This window comes from Balaenoptera borealis (genome assembly GCF_965194805.1).
Source record: "Balaenoptera borealis genome assembly, chromosome: 7".
NCBI lineage: Eukaryota > Metazoa > Chordata > Mammalia > Artiodactyla > Balaenopteridae > Balaenoptera > Balaenoptera borealis.
The window spans coordinates 126295613-126315498 of NC_138864.1; the positions used below are offsets into that span (position 1 = coordinate 126295613).

Genomic DNA, 19886 nt, shown 5'->3' on the forward strand with positions numbered 1-19886 from the left:
TTCAACAGTGCTATTAGGGTCTCAGGATCTTTGTATCTTTTTGCTCTGCTGTTATTAACTGCTTGTCTTTTTTTTTTAAAACTTTTCCTCTACCCTCTTTTTAAAATTTATTTATTTATTTATTTATTTATTTAAGATCCACAAAATGGATGATAATCCCCAAACATCATAGGGTGACTGTTATTTGGCTCTCTCTTTCTCTTGCTATATATATATATGACAAACGCCCACACTGTAGGAATCTGCGGATACAGGGAGTGGTTGGCCCCTTGCCACGATGGCAGTGGAACCTGGAAAGTCTCCACCCCGTGGTTACAGCCCAGGGCCACGCCAGCCACATCAGCCAGGCAACAGCTCTGCAGAGGCAGCTTCATGTTCTTGGCATTTTGCTCAGGCAACTTGGAGGCTCTAGATGAGGAGAAGAAGTGAAGGGAAGACTCAGGAACATGTCGCTGTGCAAAGCCTAAGGGTTAAAGGACCGTGAGTGTGCAGTGATTCGACAGCGAAACTGAGGAACTGAATGACTAAAATGAGTACCACTGGACTGTGGACCTGAAACCTTCATCAATATTCAACTGAGGGTCGCCATGAAAGAGAGCCACTAACTGAACGTGGAGAAGCAACAGCCTCAAAAAATGGGGCCTGGAAGGAGGAAGCACATCCAGAACGTTGGAATAAGGACCCCTGAAAATCCATTCCTCCATAAAAGAAGCAAGACCACTGCAACAACTGTCAAAATAAACATTTAAAAACTCTAAATTTTTTAAAACTCTGATGATTGCCTTGCAACAATGCAAGCACAGTTTATTCAAGAAAAATGACGGCATCTCAACAAGAACAGTGAATGCTGTGTTTTCACTTGCACTGTCCCACCCACCTCTCACCAGCATGCAATCACTGGAACTGCAGAAACCCACAGATCCTCAAGAAGCGTGGTTTTCCAAGAATTGTCATTACTTGAACTGACTGGCAGCTCCCTGAATACGCCCATGAGGAGGACTTGTTTAATTTGACCTGACTCAGAGCTCACTCAGTACAAACAGTGCTTTCCTTGGGGATGTTTGTTGAAAAAAATTACCAGCAACTGTTTAACATCGAAGCTGCGGAGGCAGTGATAATAGAACAAACAAGAGGCTGATCAAAAACAGAAGGAAAGCTTCAGAGTGAGTCGTCCTTGGTAGGTTTTAAAAAGCTCCAACACACCCTGGGGATCTAGAAGGCCACACACATGCCCAGGAACGGTCTGAGAGACTCTGATCTCTCACTGCTGGCTGACCTGGAGGGTATGTTCCAGCAGGAAGTGAAGGCTAAGGCAGAGCTGCACGGGTCTGGCTGCTGAGGGTCTTGAGGCAAAGACCCTCAAGGGAGGGGAGACCATGTGGGTTCAAGGAGTTCAGAGATATGTTGATATTTAAGGAAACCTCTGCCAGTCATTAGCTGAACACCACATTAGCTGCAGAGACTTCAGTAGCCACATAGGACAAGGATGCAGACTTGACAGAATTAGCTCAAGAAAAGTCACTAAACAAACAAATGGCAACAGCAGCAACAAACAATTAACAAGGACCTCATATTTTCCATATGAGGAAAATATGATTTCCAGAGTTACCCCATTACAATACTTAAATTGGTCAGCAGTCAACAAAAAATTATGAGAAAGGGGGAAAAACACAAGGAAGTAAGGTCCATACACAGGAAAAGAAGCAGTCAATAGAAACTGTCCCAAGGAAGCAAGGACATTGGGCTTCTTGAACAACAAACTTAAATGACTTATTTTAAATATGTTCAAAGAACTAAAGGAAATCATATCTAAAGAACTAAAGTATGACAATAATAACTCACCAAATAATTACATAGAGATATATTTCCAAATAGAAATTCTAGAATAGAGAAAGCACAATAACAACAATGAAAAAGTTACTACAGAGGCTTAATAGTATACACTGTTGGTGGCAATGGAAAATAGTGTAGCTGCTTTTGACAACAGTCTGGCAGTTCCTCAAAATGTTAAACATAGAGTTACCACAAGACCCAGCAATTCCACTACTAGGTATACACCGGTTTTGGCTGCTGTAACAAACTACCACACACTTAATGGCATACAACAGTGCAAATGTGTTATCCATCAGTACTGTAAGTTAGAAGCCCAGCACAGGTCTCAGGGGGCTAAAATCCAGGGGTCATCAGGGCTCCCCTCCTCTGGAGGCTCAAATGGAGAGGCCATTTCCTTGCCTTTTCTGCCCACATTCTTGGGCTCTTGACACTTTTCCTTCACCCTCAAAACCAGACACAGCAGATGCATCCTTTTCATTTCATATCACTCTGACCTCCTGTTCTCCCTCTTTCTTCCGCTTTCAGGGACTTGTGATTACATTGCACCTGCACAGACAACCCAGGAGAATTCCACTATCTTAGGATCAGCTGATTGGCAACCTTAATTTCCCTTTCCCATGTAGCAAAATATATTCATAGATTCTGGAGATTAGAACATGGACATTTTTGGTGGGGTGCATTCTTCTGCCTTCCACAGTACCCAAGAGAATTGGAACCACATAGTCACAACAAAAATCTGTACAAGAATGTTCATAGCAGAATTAATCATAATAGCCAAAAATTGGAAACAACCCAAATGTCCATCAACTAATGAGTGGATAAACAAAAATGTGGACTATTATTCAGATATAGGAAGGAATTAAGTACTTATAGGTGCTACAGCATGAATAAACCTTGGAAACATTATCCTGCGTAAGAGAAGTCAGTCACAAAAGGCCACATATTATATAACTCCATTTATATGAATTGTTTGGAATAGACAAATCCTCTGAAAGAGGAAGTATGGTAGTGGCTGCCAGGTATTGAGAGAAAGGTAGCACAGTGGTTATTGAGTATGGGGTTTCTTTTTTGCGCTGATGAAAATGTTCTGAAATTAGATAGTGATGATGGTTGCACCTCTCAGTGAATACACTAAAAGATACTGAATTCTACTTTTTAAAAGAATAAGTTTTATCATTATGTTAATTGTATCTCAATAAAGCTAATATTTATTTATTTATTTTATTTTATTTATTTTTGGCTGTGTCTGGTCTTGGTTGTGGCGCAAGAGTTCCTCATTGCAGTGTGCTGGCTTCTCTCTAGTTGTGGTGCACAGGCTCAGTAGTTGTGACTCACGGGCTCTAGAGCACAGGCTCAGTAGTTGCGGCACGCAGGCTTAGTTGCCTGTGGCTTGAGGAATCTTAGTTCCCCAGCCAGGGATCGAACCCACGTCTCCTGCATTGGAAGGTGGATTTTTAACCACTGGACCACCAGGGAAGTCCCAATAAAGCTAATATTTAAAAATATGAAATCTTTGAGAGAACTCGCAGACTAGAGTAAATTCTGACTGAGTCCCCCAGACAGATTCTTGCAAAATAAATGAAAAGACTCATTAAGCATTTGCTTAGCACACGTCCGTTGTGATTTGTCATTTGTGATTTGCTCAAGGCCACACTGCATAGAGTTCAAGACCACAAATTGGTGGGTTTTTTTTTTTTTAAGGCAAGCAAGCCTTGGTTCAAATCCTAACTCAGCTACTATTGACTCAGTAACTCTGAGTTACTTTAGTGAGTTACTTTAAAATAACTCAAGTTATTTTACTCTCAAGTTTTTTTCCTCATTGTGAGATTTAAATAACTGTAAACCCTCCTCCATGAAGCTGCTATGTGGAGTAAGTATAAAAATATGTATTTAGAATGGATGTTCTCAATGGAGGTGACATTGTCCCCAAGAAAATTGGTTCTTGCAAGGACAACAAAAATCTCAGGTATTACAATGGTTTTTGCTCCTCTGTAACTTAACCGCACCTGACAGAATTTTATTCCTTAGCAATGCCATGAGGTTGGAGAGGGAAATTAGGAAAAAAGATGTCCAAAAAGGCTCCCTGGGGGGATGATTTTTTTTAAAAAAGGTTGAAAAACACCTTTAGAGCTTTTATCTCACTATCTGATTGGCTCAAAAGAAACTCTGAAAAATCACGAGTATGTTTCCTTAGAGTGGAGTCTTCTCCTTCCCCATTCTTAGGCTGGAACAAATTGCTACGTCGAAAGTTACAGGCTGCCGGAGCCACTTGGAGAATAAAGGAGCTTCTGTCAGTGGCCAGAATCCTATATTTCCAGGAAAGTGCCATTTGACTTGAAGTATAGAAAAAGAAACAAAGTAAATCTATCCAATGTGTCTGACTCTCCTAGTTTTCCACCACATCAGTAAGCCTGTGGATTCTTCTGCTGCAAGACTGACTGTGCTGTATTTGTGGAACCTACACCTGCTTGACCTGAGCAAGATTAGAGGAGTGACTGCAGACAGAACAGGGTTCCACTTCATCACAGCGAGAGGCTGGATTCCAGGTGGAAGCAAGCAGGCTGGGTGCCCTGATTTCCCCCTGGTGTCCTCAGTAGACCCCTCCTACTGCCTCTGTCCAGGGTCCTGAAGTCCTGCCTGTCTCTCACCACCCTCACTTAGCTCCCACTTCCAACTCAGCAAAGTGTGCCCTAAAGGCTGTGACCTCTTAAGATGGAAAGTATGCAGCAAACATAAAGTTAATTATTTTAACAGGAATTGGATTAGTGCCTAGCAGGCATTCACCTGTGCAAACCTCAATCTACAGATGCTTTTAGAGTCAAAATCTTTACTATCCATTGATCATTTCACTTCCTTAACGACTTACCTCCAAGAATCCTGGAGATTTGTTTTTTAAAAAATGAGTGCAGTAAAAAGATGCATCCTTTACTGGTGTAGTGTTTTATTCAACAAATATTTCTCAGGTCTTAGCTGTGTGCAGGCATCGTCCTAGGCTCTAGGGTTACAGAGATTACAGGCTTTATGGGACTAACATTCCAGCATGTGTGTGTGGAGGGGAAGAGGGGGTCCTAATGGATGAATAAATAAATATCACTGTATCATGAGGTTGTGATAAACAACGTGAAGAAAAATAAAACTACTTAAGGAGAAGGAGAATGACTCTGGGCTCTGTTTGTCTAAGATGTTCATAGAAGCTATCTCTAAAAGGTAACATTTGAGCAGGGACCTGAAAGCAACAAGGGGAATATTTAAGGAACTGGTGCTCCAAGAAGAGAGAAGTAGGTGTAAAAGCCCCACTCCAAAATGGGGGTAAAATATGCCTGGTATTTCTGAAGAAATTCTCAGAGGCCAGTGTGTGGCTACAGCTCAATGTGTACGCAAATCAACACACACACACACACACACACACACACACACACACACAGCACATGCACATAATTTCAGCTGATATTAAAGTACCATTGATAGTGTTTTGTTGCACTGAATAGAGTCTATTACTTGGTTTCGTTTTAACTCTCTGATTCCTTTTTGTGTCTCAAATAGGGATTCTCCCAGACCACTGTAAGAACTCCTTATTCACAGATTGGAGGCAATATGAAAATTCAATGCCCGGTGGTATGTATGCATGTAATTTTCATCTATCCACTCATAACATATATACTCACCCATTTTTAAAAATCCTGAATTTGTTTTGGGAAATCTCTTCCCCCTGGTTCAATTATTTAATCATAGAATTTATGATTTTTTTCCATTAGCCTCCCGTTTCCCCATCTCATAAAAGAGAATCGGACGAGTAATACTTATGTGTGAGTACATATATATGCCCTAGTTATTTGTGTCCCTTCAGGAAAGGGACGGAATATTTTCTGAGATGATAACAGTGAAATGTGTCAGTTAGAGTGTATATCAAGTGCACAGCACTTTACCAGTTGTTTTTAATCTGTTACTTTATTAATTATGATAACAATTCAAATCCTAGGCAGACTTTTTTTTTTTTTTTGCCAAGGCACGCATCATGGGGGATCTTAGTTCCCTGACCAGGGATCGAACCCGTGCCCCTGCAGTGGAAGCTTGGAGTCTTAACCACTGAACCACCAGGGAAATCCCGGACATTTTTATTATTTACCCATTGGAGTCACCAAAATGTTAACTAACTTACCAAGGTCGAGGACAAAGTGGGTGGCAGAAGTAGACTGTGAATATTCAGGTCTATCTCCTGTGCACTCTCTGAACTTCCAAACATGAAAGCTTCATGAGGCATTCATACAATCCAGCAATCCCACTCCTGGGCATATATCCAGAGAAAACTAATCCGAAAAGATACATGCACCACAATGTTCACAGCAGCACTATTCACAATAGCCAAGACATGGAAGCAACCTAAGTGTCCATCAACAGGTGAGTGGATAAAGAGGATGTGGTACATGTATACAATGGAATACTACTCAGCCATAAAAAAGAATGGAATAGTGCCATTTGCAGTAACATGGATGGACCTAGAGATTATCACAGTAAGTGAAGTAAGTCAGACAGAGAAAGACAAATACCGTGTGATGTCACTTATATGTGGAATCTAAAATATGATACAAATGAACTTATTTACAAAACAGAAATAGACTCACAGACATAGAAAACAAACCTATGGTTACCAAAGGGGAAAGGGGGGAGGGATAAATTAAGAGTCTGTGATTAAAATATATACACTACTATATATAAAATAGATAACCAACAAGGACCTACTGTATAGCACAGGGAACTATATCCAAGATCTTATAATAACCTCTAATGGAAAAGAATCTAAAAAAGAATATATGTATATATACATACATATATATATATACACATATATACATATATCTGAATCACTTTGCTGTACACCTGAAACACAACATTGTAAATCAACTATATTTAAATAAAATTTTAAAAAGGAAATGAAATGGGTGAAGACAAGCTTCACCTCTATAACTATGCCCACATCTTTCCCCCACGCCACTGACAACCACAGACTGATGGATTTTATCTTGGCCATTTTCTCAGCAGTTGGCAAGGAGCAAGATGTTCCCAGAGGTGGAAGTAGAGGGTGTGTCTGCCATAGCTACAGAACCCAAGAAGACCAGATGGTCCATGGTGCACACTGCCTGCTTGTACAGCTACACAAATACATTTTCTTTGACTTTAATTGTACCTGACAGACGGGGACAAATACATTGCTTTTGCTTTTAACAATACTTCAGTGGTATCTGGAGCATGTTTGAACACGGCAGTTTTTTTTGTTAAGTGATCCTCCATCCCACTGGGCTAAAAAGGAAGCTGTTCTTTATCTATGTATCTATCTATCTATCTACTATCTATCCATCCATCCATCCATATATCTATCTCCTCTCATCATCTCTAAGAATAGTTGTTTTTGTTATTTTTATTGCAGTATGATTAAAATACAACAGATACTAATTAAGCTCAAGAGCTCCATGTGCTTTGCATATAGCATGTAATCATCAAAACAACATGGAAACATTTCCAAACCCCATGGAGTTTCTTCATCACCCTTTCTGGTCAATCTTCCTCAACTCCTAGAAAAAAAATCACTTTCTGATTTCTATCATCATGAATGGTTTTACTGGTTTTTTGGAGTCAATGTAAATCGAATCACGCAGTTTTGTGTCTGGCTTCCTCGGCTCAGTAGAATGTCTTTGAGATTCATCTCTAGTGTTGCCTATATCAAGTTTGTTCCTTTTCCTTGCTGTGATACATTTTATTGTATAAAGATTTTTTATTTCATTTTCCTGTTAATGAGCATTTGAGTTATTTTTCGTTTGGGGCTCATTTGACTAAAACTACTATGAGCATTTTTTTATTGTACAAGTGATATATGAGGATATATGCTTTTAATAGCTTTATTGAGCAACAATTGACATATAACAAAATGCAGTATTTACGGTACATAATTAGATCAATTTTGGACAAAGGAAACCGTGAGTGCCACAGTCAAAACAATGAACACACCCATCCACACAAAAAATCCTTGTGGTCCTTTGTAATCCCGTTTCCCCCTGTTTTGCTCTGTTCACAGGCAACCACTGAATGGCTTTCTACCACTATAGATTAGTTTGACCTTTACATAAATATCAAGGGAATATAAAAGGGGAGTCATAGATTGTATTTTATCAGCCGTCTTTCATTGGGCAGGATTATGTTGAGATTCATCAATGTTATTGTATTTATAACTTTGTATTCCTTTTTACTGCTAAGTAGTAGTCCATTGTAGGGATACAATGAAAATACAACAGATACCAATTAAAGTTTATCTGTTAGCCTGTTGATGCACATTTTGGTTTAATCCATTTTGTACTACTAAAAATAAAGCTTCAATAAATGTTCATGTACAAGTCTTTGAATGGACATATTCTTTCTTTCTTAGGGTAAATATCTGCGAGGAGAATGACTAAATCATAGGATAGGTTGTTGAATGTTTTAAAAAATTCTGAACTGTTTTTAAAGAAGTTGTACCTTTTTTCCATTTCCACCAGCATTGTATGAAAGATTTCCCATTGCCCCACATCCTTATCAACACTTGGGATGGTCAGTCTTTACTTTTAGACATTAATAGGTGTGTAGTGGAGTCTTACTGTGGCTCTAGTTTGAATTTCCCTAATGTTTAATGATGTTAAGCACTTTTACCTTGCTCAGCATACATCTACCATCCATGTATCTCCTTTGCTGAGATGCCTGTTCAAATCTTTTCACTTTTGAAAACAAGTTGTTTATGTTCTTATAATTGTTTGGAGGGTGATTTATATATTGTAGAAACAAGTCCTCTATCAGATATGTCATTTGCAAATACTTTGCCCAGTCTAAGCTTTGCCTTTTTATTTCCTTACCAATATCTTTCAGAGAGAAGTTGTTTTTTTTTTAAATTTTAATCGAGTCGTATTTATTTTTTATTTTATGGATTGTGCTTTTGGTGTTGTATCTAGGAAAACACTGTCTAACCCCAGACGACAAAGATTTTCTCCTATGTTTACTTCTAGGTGTTTTATAGATTTATGTTTTATTTAGGACTATGATACACTTTAAGTTACTTTTGCATGTGGTGTGAGGTATGGATTGAAGTCCATTTTTTATTTTTTTGGTATTTGGATATATTGAATACAATTGTTCTTGGACTATTTATTAAGAACACTATACCTACTGAATTGCCTTTGCATCTTTGTCAAAAATCAATTGATCATCTATGAGTCAGTCTACTTTTTTACTCTATTTTGTTCCATTCTTTCTACTTATCTTTATATTAGTTTTATAGAGTAGAGTAGCTTTACAATAAATCAAGAAACAGATAGTCATTGTGCATAAACTGCTCTTCTTCAAAGATGTTTTGGATATACTAGGTCGTTTTCATTTTCATATTAATTTTAGAAACAGTTTGTCAATTTCTGCAAAAGTTGTGCCGGAGTCTTGATTTAGATCCCAATGAATCTGTGGAACAATTTGGAGGAGAACTGACATCAAAACAATATTGAATCTTTAATCCATGAACATGGTATAACTAAGTTTATTTAGGTCTTTAATTTATCTCAGTAAAGATTTGTAGTTGTCAATGCAGTGTTTTGTAGCTTCTAGAGAGCCTGAACATCTAAGTAGCTCATTTTTTTTTCTGGCATTTTAAATGGTATTTTTAAAATAAACTTTTAAATTTAGAACAGCTTAAGATTTACAAAAAAGATTGAGAAGATAGTAGAGATGGGTTCCACATCCAGCTAACACTATTGTTAACATCTTACATTAGTGTGGTATGTTAGTTAACCGATGTGAATACATTATTATTAGATCAAGTCCATATTTCATTTAGATTTTCTTAGTTTTTAACCTAATGTCCTTTTTCTGTTCCAGGATTCCATCCAGGATAAGACATTACATTTAGTCTTCATGTCTCCTTAGGCTCCTCTTAGCTGTGACAGTTTCTCAGACTTTCCTCGATTTTGATGCCCTTGACAATATTAAGGGATACTGATTAGGTATTCTGTAGACTGTTCCTTAATTGGGACCTGCCTGATATTTTTCTCCTGATTTTTCTCATTTTGAGGGAAGGTAAAGTGTCATTCTCATCACATCATGTCAAGGGTACATGCTTATCCATACGACGTATCACTGTTGATGTAAGCCTTGATCACCTGGCTTGAGATAGAGATTGCCAGGTTTCTCTGAAATTATCTTTTTTTCCTCCTTTCCATATCTGTAATCTTGGGAAGAAAGTCACTATGTGAGGTTCACATTTAAGGGGTAGGAGTCATGTGCCATCTCCTTAGGGATGGTGTGTCTACATAAATTATTTAGAATTCTCATGCATGGTAGCTTTGTTTATTCTTCCTCATTTATTTATTTATTCAATCATTTATTCATATCAGTATAGACTTATGGATATTTGTTTTGTTTTTTAAATTAATTAATTTATTTTTGGCTGCACTGCACGGCATGTGGGATCTTAGTTCCCCGATCAGGGATGGAACCAGCGCCCCCTGCAGTGGAAGGCGAAGTCTTAACCACTGGACTGCCCAGGAAGTCCAGATATTTATTTTGTACTCTGGGTTATAATGCAATATTACTTTATGTATTTTTTGCTCAAAATGTTCCAGCTTTGGACATTGGGAGTTATTTCAGTTTGTTCCTTTGTGTCCCTTTGATACTCCCAGCATCGTGGAATTGTTGTGTTTTCCTTTTCCTTACTTTCTGGCAGTAAAAGATGCTTCAATTTCATCTTGTCTATTTCTTACCCCAGTCCTCCAAGGGGCCTGCTTTCTAACATTGGAGAATGATATTAGAAATCCAAATCTGGCTGTTAGATGTACTTGTTGCTTCTGGGGGTGGGGAAACAGGGTGTTTACTGCTTCTAGGTCTTCCCAGTTTACAGAGCAGGGAGTTATATGTGTATATATAACCTGTGTACATGCACATATCTAAAAATATTGCTATATGTAACATCTGTTTTATATTAAGCTAAACATGAAATCATACTGATGTCTTCAACTCTAATCCATTGCCATGGGGATCATTCCAACTTGGGGAGAGGGCTTTTAAAAAGAGAGAAGTACTCTCAGTGGCCCAAAGAAATTATTTCCTCAGGGTTACAGAGAAAATGATCACTCTACAACACAAATCTCTCAACATCCAGAATAATATACTTTTCTCAGCAGTTTGCCTCGGTCAGGACAGGCTAGGTTTACTGTGCAAAAAACAATCTAAAAATCTCAAGGGCTTCATATATCAAATATTTATCACTCATGCCACACGTCCGGTGAGGGCCAGGAGGGTGGTCCTGCTCTCGGAGAAGGCTGTATCTTCGTATATACTTCCACAATCAGAGGGAAGACCATGGCCATCAGAGCACTGAACCTGGAGTTTACACCTAGGAGTGACATGTCACCTCCACTAAGGTTAAACAAGACAAGCAAAATGGCCTAGTCAACTTCAAGGAGAGTTGTGAAGTACAATCCTTCTACAATGTCCAGAAAGAGCAAAACTAGAATTTCTGTAAACAGCCTTAATCATTACCAATAAGGGTCAAGGCTCTATCTTTCTTTAAATTCCACATCTGATTATTTAAAAGTAGTTAACTTCTCTGCTACCCTAAGAGATTGGCCTTCTGTGAATATGCTGAATGTGGCCTTAGTTGAATCTCTGCATTGAGATGTTCAATCTTCTACCACTGATTTGTCTCAGCAGGAAAAACGAAAACAAATGTTCATTCTTGCTCTGTTGGTATTTCCTGGCCAGACATTAAAAATGCAAAATGAAATTGCTATAGTCCTATTATTCCCTTACACGTTACTTACTCAATGGATTTTAGAATGAGACCGTATTATCTCCTGGCAGTTGTTTGAAAATGCTTCCTCCCATCTCACTCCATCCTCTTTCTATTACATGCTATTTCTAGCTTGAGGGAACCTCTGACTTTCCCGCTACACAGACTCTCTGTGGTCACTGCACAGATACTTCTCAGAGAGCAACCCTGTAACTTGACACAGACGCTGGTGAGCAAAGTGTGAAGAAGAGAACACAGCACAGAAGGAAGCTGTCTTCGAGCCGCCCACCTCTGCATCTCTTACCTTTTGTTAAGTTCCACTCTTCATCTCCCTCCCCACAGGGCCCAAGTTTCCTCCTATCCACCTGTCAACCAGCCCATGGTAATGTTATCTACTAATTGTTTACTTCCCACAAGTTTTTGCACATTGAAAGGGAATATCAGGAGAACTAAAACAAAATCATAATGACTCTCTAATGACTTAAGTTCAGACTACATGAAGAGGGACACGCACACATTGTGTAGGCTGTCTCCACCACAGCAGGCAGAGACACAAAGAGGTGACCTCAGAGTCCCAGGGGGCGAGGTATAGGAGGATGATGAAAATGCAGTGGTGAGACTGTGGCCCTTAGGATTTTATGACCCCAAATTAAATTTGATAAAATACCCAGAGATCATGGAGTTGCAGGTGACTGACCAACATTAAGTAAACTCAAAAAAGACAGATGTCAAAAACTCAGAATAATAACTTGTTAGATTATAATGTGTCCAGCAGACTTGGAGTTCCACTTTCACACGTCAGGGCATTGTGCCTTATTGGCAAATCTACATGGAGGACCAACGTGTAACACATCCAGGGGGAGCAGAGAGAAATGTGATTGGTTGATGTCATCTCCTGAAAGTTACAGAGGACGAAGCACCTGCTCTTCTGACCTGTGTGAATGAGTTGAGGAACCATCCACCCTGGGCACCGTTCAGGTAGACCCTTGAATGGCTCTCCCAAGACATTTTCATATTTGAGTGGATGATTCCTACATGAATACAGTTATTAACTTAAGAAAAAAAGTCAGCTAAAATAATAATGTTAGTAAGTAAGAGACTATATTTACTGAACATTTATAATGTCAGATACTGTTCTAAGCACTTTACATATATTAACTCATGTAATTTTCATCACAACCTCTTGTGGAAACTGATGTACAGAGAAATATATTTTCCTGTGTTTGCACAGAAGCTAGGATTGATACCCAGGGAAGTCCATCTCCAGAGCCTATTCCCATACTCACTGTGTATCAATCAAACTACAGTTCAAATCTTGTCCTAGAAGCCTTTTAAGGTAACATTGCGTTTTTCTAACTGATTGCAAATTGATTTTCTAGTTTGGCTCCCAGGAGTGGTTTCCAGCTTCATAGGAGGGATTTACAGTTGCCTTCGTATATTCCAAGATCTCATATGTGGTTTCCATGTTAAAAGAGACTAATCCTGAATTGATTCTGATTTTATTATATAGCAGATTTCTTATCTTTTAGGCATTTTTTTCTCTTTCCTTTTGGCTTTTATCTTTCTTCTAGTTACCCACTGAGGATTGAGTCACTCCTAGATTTCCTCTACCTGGCAGGAGATTCCAGGAACATTTTACAAAGGGTCTGAGGCATAGCTGGACTAATAAAGTTGGCCTCCCATAGGACCTAGGAGTAAGGGCTTACTAGAGAGACAAGTCCGTAAAAATGTCTCAAAGAAGGATGACCAGTTTTCAGGGAGATAAAAGTTCATGCTTCTTTGAGGATGGTTTATAAGGCCCTGTACCACTGCTTAAAGGACTTTGGAGCTTCCCTTGCAGAAAATTGTGCAAGAGGCCATGCTTATCCTTGTAGGCTGGAAAGTAACTGGGAAAAGATTTGATTTAGGCTGAACTTTCCAGGCCAGCTACAGTGTTCATGGGACAGGGCCATTATACAATTGACAACTGGGGGACAGTGTCTATCCTACATGAAAGTGTCTGCCACGTTGGGCCTGCTGCTTTGTCTGCAATGTTCTCATGGAGAGATGTGGCTTTTAACCTTTTCAGGGTGATGGATCACCTGGAGAACCTGGTGAAAGTTACAGATTGTACCCTGTAAAAATGCTAAAGTCACACACGCACAGGACTCTGCATACAAATCCAGGAGCTTGCACCCCAAGTGGTACCCCATCTCCTCATGATAGGGATATTTTCCCTTGGATGAAGCTTCTACTATTTCTAGGAACAGGCTTTTACAATGTCACGCCTGCAATGAGTAATACACAACAGACTTTATCAGAGATTAGCAAACCAGGTATAGCTTGATACTGATGGAGAGAGAGTCACTTTTGTGGGAGAAAAAGGCCTTCAAGAAAGAAGAACAGATCATAGGAAAGGGGATGAAACCTATAATCAGCCCCAGGTTGCTTTCTGGTGGAGGGGAGGGGTCATGGCAGATGGTCTCGGGCTGTCAGAGGAAGGGGCCCAGGGCGGCATCTAGACCACATAATCTCACTTCACTTCCTACTGTCTTTCCTACTAACCTTCAAATTCACTGAGGCTATAAGTTGTGTTCCCACAGTTCTTAAAACCAGAGCTTGATCCTGTGCCCCGAACGTTGATAAATCTTACAATGATTCCATGAGATATCAGTCCCCTTTTACAGGTCAATAAACTGAGGCCCAAAAAGTTTAAGTGGCTTGTCCAAGGTCACCTAACTAGTAAATTGTGAAGCTGCAATCCAATCTTGGTCCTTTTTTTAAAAAATTTTTTAATTTAATTTTTTTATACAGCAGGTTCTTATTAGTCATCAATTTTATACAAATCACTATATACCTGTCAATCCCAATCGTTCAATTCATCACACCACGATCCCCACCCCCCCACGGCTTTCCCCCCTTGGTGTCCATACGTTTGTTCTCTACATCTCTGTCTCAACTTCTGCCCTGCACACCAGTTCATCTGTACCATTTTTCTAGGTTCCACATACATGTGTTAATATACATATTTGTTTTTCTCTTTCTGACTTACTTCACTCCGTATGACAGTCTCTAGATCCATCCACGTCTCAAGAAATGACCCAATTTCATTCCTTTTTATGGCTGAGTAATATTCCATTGTATATATGTACCACATCTTCTTTATCCATTCGTCTGTTGATGGGCATTTAGGTTGCTTCCATGACCTGGCTATTGTAAATAGTGCTGCAATGAACATTCGGGTGCATGTGTCTTTTTGAATTGTGGTTTTCTCAGGGTATATGCCCAGTAGTGGGATTGCTGGATCATATGGTAATTCTATTTTTAGTTTTTTAAGGAACCTCCATACTTTCCTCCATAGTGGCTGTATCAGTTTGCATTCCCACCAACAGTGCAAGAGGGTTCCCTTTTCTCCACACTCTCTCCAGCATTTGTTGTTTGTAGATTTTCTGATGATGCCCATTCTAACTGGTGTGAGGTGATACCTCACTGCAGTTTTGATTTGCATTTCTCTAATAATTAGTGATGTTGAGCAGCTTTTCATGTGCTTCTTGGCCATCTGTATGTCTTCTTTGGAGAAATGTCTACTTAGGTCTTCTGCCCATTTTTGGATTGGGTTGTTTGTTTCTTTAATATTGAGCTGCATGAGCTGTTTATATATTTTGGACATTAATCCTTTGTCCGTTGATTCATTTGCAAATATTTTCTCCCATTCTGAGGGTTGTCTTTTCGTCTTGTTTATGGTTTCCTTTGTTGTGCAAAAGCTTTTAAGTTTCATTAGGTCCCATTTGTTTCTTTTTGTTTTTATTTCCATTACTCTAGGAGGTGGATCAAAAAAGATCTTGCTGTGATTTATGTCAAAGAATGTTCTTCCTATGTTTTCCTCTAAGAGTTTTATAGTGTCCAGTCTTACATTTAGGTCTCTAATCCATTTTGAGTTTATTTTTGTGTATGGTGTTAGGGAGTGTTCTAATTTCATTCTTTTACATGTAGCTGTCCAGCTTCCCCAGCACCACTTATTGAAGAGACTGTCTTTTCTCCATTGTATATCCTTGCCTCCCTTGTCATAAATTAGTTGACCATAGGTGCTTGGGTGTATCTCTGGGCTTTCTATCTTGATCCATTGATCTATGTTTCTGTTTTTATGCCAGTACCATATTGTCTTGAGTACTGTAGCTTTGTAGTGTAGTCTGAAGTCAGGGAGTCTGATTCCTCCAGCTCCGTTTTGTTTCCTCAAGACTGCTTTGGCTATTCGGGGTCTTTTGTACCTCCATACAAATTTTAAGATTGTTTGTTCTAGTTCCGTAAAAAATGCCATTGGTAATTTGATAGGGATTGCATTGAATCTGTAGATTGCTTTGGGTAGTAGAGTCATTTTCACAATTTGATTCTTCCAATCCAAGAACATGGCATATCTCTCCATCTGTTGGTATCATCTTTAATTTCTTTCATCAGTGTCTTATAGTTTTCTGCATACAGGTCTTTTGTCTCCCTAGGTAGGTTTATTCCTAGGTATTTTACTCTTTTTGTTGCAATGGTAAACGGGAGTGTTTTCTTAATTTCTCTTTCAGATTTTTCATCATTAGTGTATAAGAATGTAAGAGATTTCTGTGCATTAATTTTGTATCCTGCTACTTTACCAAATTCATTGATTAGCTGTAGTAGTTTTCTGGTAGCATCTTTGGGATTCTCTATGTATAGTATCATGTCATCTGCAAACAGTGACAGTTTTAGTTCTTCTTTTCCAATTTGTATTCCTTTCATTTATTTTTCTTCTCTGATTGCCATAGCTAGGACTTCCGAAACTATGTTGAATAATAGTGGTGAGAGTGGACATCCTTGTCTTGTTCCTGATCTTAGAGGAAATGCTTTCAGTTTTTCACCATTGAGAATGATGTTTGCTGTGGGTTTGTCATATACGGCCTTTATTATGTTGAGGTAGGTTCCCTCTATGCCCACTTTCTGGAGAGTTTTTATCATAAATGGGTGTTGAATTTTGTCAAAAGCTTTTTCTGCATCTATTGAGATGATCATATGGTTTATATTCTTCAATTTGTTAATATGGTGTATCACATTGATTGATTTGCATATATTGAAGAATCCTTGCATCCCTGGGATAAATCCCACTTGATCATGGTGTATGATCCTTTTAATGCGTTGTTGGATCCTGTTTGTTAGTATTTTGTTGAGGATTTTTGCATCTATGTTCATCAGTGATATTGGCTTGTAGTTTTCTTTCTTTGTGACATCTTTGTCTGGTTTTGGTATCAGGGTGATGGTGGCCTCATAGAATGAGTTTGGGAGTGTTCCTTCCTCTGCAATTTTTTGGAAGAGTTTGAGAAGGATGGGTGTTAGCTCTTCTCTAAATGTTTGATAGAATTTACCTGTGAAGCCATCTGGTCCTGGACTTTTGCTTGTTGGAAGATTTTTAATCACAGTTTCAATTTCATTACTTGTGATTGGTCTATTCATATTTTCTATTTCTTCCTGGTTCAGTCTTGGAAGGTTATACCTTTCTAAGAATTTGTCCATTTCTTCCAGGTGGTCCATTTTATTGGCATAGAGTTGCTTGTAGTAGTCTCTTAGGATGCTTTGTAGTTCTGCAGTGTCTGTTGTAACTTCTCCTTTTTCATTTCTAATTTCATTGATTTGAGTCCTCTTCCTCTTTTTCTTGATGAGTCTGGCTAATGGTTTATCAATTTTGTTTATCTTCTCAAGGAACCAGCTTTTAGTTTTATTGATCTTTGCTATTGTTTTCTTTGTTTCTATTTCATTTATTTCTGCTCTGATCTTTATGATTTCTTTCCTTCTGCTAACTTTGGGTTTTGTTTGTTCTTCCTTCTCTAGTTCCTTTAGGTGTAAGGTTAGATTGTTTATTTGAGATTTGTCTTGTTTCTTTAGGTAGGCTTGTATAGGTATAAACTTCCCTCTTAGAACTGCTTTTGCTGCATCCCATAGGTTTTGGATCGTCGTGTTTTCATTGTCATTTGTCTCTAGGTATTTTTTGATACCCTCTTTGATTTCTTCAGTGATCTCTTGCTTATTTAGTAACGTATTGTTTAGCCTCCATGTGTTTGTCTTTTTTACGTTTTTTCCCCTGTAATTGATTTCTAATCTCATAGCGTTGTGCTCAGAAAAGATGCTTGATATGATTTCAATTTTCTTAAATTTACTGAGGCTTGATTTGTGACCCCAGATGTGATCTATCCTGGAGAATGTTCCATGCGCACTTGAGAAGAAAGTGTAATCTGCTGTTTTTGGATGGAATGTCCTATAAATATCATTAAATCTATCTGCTCTATTGTGTCATTTAAAGCTTCTGTTTCCTTATTTATTTTCATTTTGGATGATCTGTCCATTGGTGTAAGTGAGGTGTTAAAGTCCCCCACTATTATTGTGTTACTGTCAATTTCCTCTTTTATAGCTGTTAGCAGTTGCCTTATGTATTGAGGTGTTCCTATGTTGGGTGCATATATATTTATAACTGTTATATCTTCTTCTTGGATTGATCCCTTGATCATTATGTAGTGTCCTTCCTTGTCTCTTGTAACATTCTTTATTTTAAAGTCTATTTTATCCGATATGAGTATAGCTACTCCAGCTTTCTTTTGATTTCCATTTGCATGGAATATCTTTTTCCATTCCCTCACTTTCAGTCTGTATGTGTCCCTAGGTCTGAAGTGGGTCTCTTGTAGACAGCATATAGATGGGTCTTGTTTTTGTATCCATTCAGTAAGCCTGTGTCTTTTGGTTGGAGCATTTAATCCATTCACGTTTAAGGTAATTATTGATATGTATGTTCCTATGACCATTTTCTTAATTGTTTTGGGTTTGTTTTTGTAGGTCCTTTTCTTCTCTTATGTTTCCCACTTAGAGAAGTTCCTTTAGCATTTGTTGTAGAGCTGGTTTGGTGGTGCTGAATTCTCTTAGCTTTTGCTTTTCTGTAAAGCTTTTGATTCCTCCATCGAATCTGAATGAGATCCTTGCTGGGTAGAGTAATCTTGGCTGTAGGTTCTTCCCTTTCATCACTTTAAGTATATCATGCCACTCCCTTCTGGCTTGTAGAGTTTCTGCTGAGAAATCAGCTGTTAACCTTATGGGAGTTCCCTTGTATGTTATTTGTCATTTTTCCCTTGCTGCTTTCAATAAGTTTTCTTTGTCTTTAATTTTTGCCAATTTGAGTACTATGTGTCTCGGCATGTTCCTCCTTGGTTTTATCCTGTATGGGACTCGCTGCGCTTCCTGGACTTGGCTGGCCATTTCCTTTCCCATGTTAGGGAAGTTTTCGACTATAATCTCTTCAAATATTTTCTCTGGTCCTTCCTCTCTCTCTTCTCCTTCTGGGACCCCTATAATGCGAATGTTGTTGCGTTTAATGTTGTCCCAGAGGTCTCTTAGGCTGTCTTCATTTCTTTTCATTCTTTTTTCTTTATTGTGTTCCGCAGCAGTGAATTCCACCATTCTATCTTCCAGGTCACTTATCCGTTCTTCTGCCTCAGTTATTCTGCTACTGATTCCTTCTAGTGTAGTGTTCATTTCAGTTATTGTATTGTTCATCTCTGTTTGTTTGTTCTTTAATTCGTCTAGGTCTTTGTTAAATATTTCTTGCATCTTCTTGATCTTTGCCTCCATTCTTTTTCTGAGGTCCTGTATCATCTTCACTATCATTATTCTGAAATCTTTTTCTGGAAGGTTGCCTATCTCCACTTCATTTAGTTGTTTTTCTGAGGTTTTATCTTGTTCCTTCATCTGGTACATAGCCCTCTGCCTTTTCATCTTGTCTATCTTTCTGTGAATGTGGTTTTCTTCCACAGGCTGCAGGATTGTAGTTCTTCTTGCTTCTGTTGTCTGCCCTCTGGTGGATGAGGCTATCTAAGAGGCTTGTGTAAGTTTCCTGATGGGAGGGACTGGTGGTGGGTAGAGCTGGCTGTTACTCTGGTGGGCAGAGCTCAGTAAAACTTTAATCTGCTTGACTGCTGATGGGTGGGGCTGGGTTCCCTCCCTGTTGGTTGTTTGGCCTGAGGCAACCCAACACTGGAGCCTACTTGGGCTCTTTGGTGGGGCTAATGACAGACTCTGGGAGGGCTCACGCCAAGGAGTACTTCCCAGAACTTCTGCTGCCACTGTCCTTGTCCCCACAGTGAGCCACAGCCACCCCCCACCTCTGCAGGAGACCCTCCAACACTAGCAGGTAGGTCTGGTTCAGTCTCCCCTGGGGTCACTGCTCCTTTCCCTGGGTCCCGATGTGCACACTACTTTGTGTGTGCCCTCCAAGAGT

General features: G+C 39.0%; 1 long non-coding RNA gene across 1 annotated transcript in view; it reads right to left on the reverse strand.

Moving 5' to 3' along the window:
* The window catches only part of LOC309631997, a 306837-nt gene that overhangs the window by 232625 nt on the left and 54326 nt on the right, over positions 1–19886 (reverse strand). The gene's annotated exons all lie outside the window — the stretch shown is intronic.